The sequence below is a fragment of the Penaeus monodon genome, chromosome 34 (assembly GCF_015228065.2).
Source record: "Penaeus monodon isolate SGIC_2016 chromosome 34, NSTDA_Pmon_1, whole genome shotgun sequence".
NCBI classification, from domain to species: domain Eukaryota; kingdom Metazoa; phylum Arthropoda; class Malacostraca; order Decapoda; family Penaeidae; genus Penaeus; species Penaeus monodon.
Window position 1 is genome coordinate 31,496,480 of NC_051419.1, and position 931 is coordinate 31,497,410.

Below are 931 nucleotides of genomic sequence, written 5' to 3' on the forward strand. Positions count from 1 at the left end.
GCCCGTTTATTCACGTTGAATTGGCTTTCTTTCACGTTTTTCTTTCTTTTTCTTTTCTCACATTAGATAAAATTGTAAAACCGTTGGATGTGGACCGATATGAATAGACGTTATCGTTGTCTCAATACTTTCGAATACGTTGCAGCTTTAACAAACACGATATATATTTCGTTTTGATAGACATACGGTTGGACACGGGTTTTAAGATATCCATTTTTTCGAGATTATCAAAGTATTTTTTTATATAGAGTACCGATTTTTTCCATCTAGTATAATTTTTTTGTCTAAAACTATTTTAGAGTACCAGTGGTATATTGCCTAGAGTATCAATTATTTTCCTAAAGTACCAGGATATTTTTTTTTTTAACTAGAATACCGTTTTTTTCCTAGAACACCAAAATACGTTGCCTAAAATACCAAAAAATATATATTTTTCAAAATATTTTCGTTCTTATATATACTGTTTGTAATAGGTTTTAATATTTTTCAAAATATTTTCGTTCTTATATATACTGTTTGTAATAGATTTTAATATTTTTCAAAATATTTTCGTTCTTATATATACTGTTTGCAATAGATTTTAATATTTTTCAAAATATTTTCGTTCTTATATATACTGTTTGCAATAGATTTTAATATTTTTCAAAATATTTTCGTTCTTATATATACTGTTTGTAATAGATTTTAATATTTTTCAAAATATTTTCGTTCTTATATATACTGTTTGTAAAGGAATATGAATTTACATAAAGTCAGTATCAGGTACGAATTAGCTTTTTCTTATTTATCAAAATAAAACATCTTAAACTATCTATAGAATATTTATGTTCTTAATTGATATAATTCTTTGGATATACTATAGATATGATAATTATATTACGGATGTAATAACTATGATATAACTTTTTCTTTTTTTGTCTTTCGAAATTCC

At 24.1% G+C, this 931-nt stretch overlaps 1 protein-coding gene across 1 annotated transcript in view; it reads left to right on the forward strand.

The window, feature by feature from the left end:
• The window catches only part of LOC119594887, a 100,253-nt gene that overhangs the window by 20,726 nt on the left and 78,596 nt on the right, over positions 1-931 (forward strand). The gene's annotated exons all lie outside the window — the stretch shown is intronic.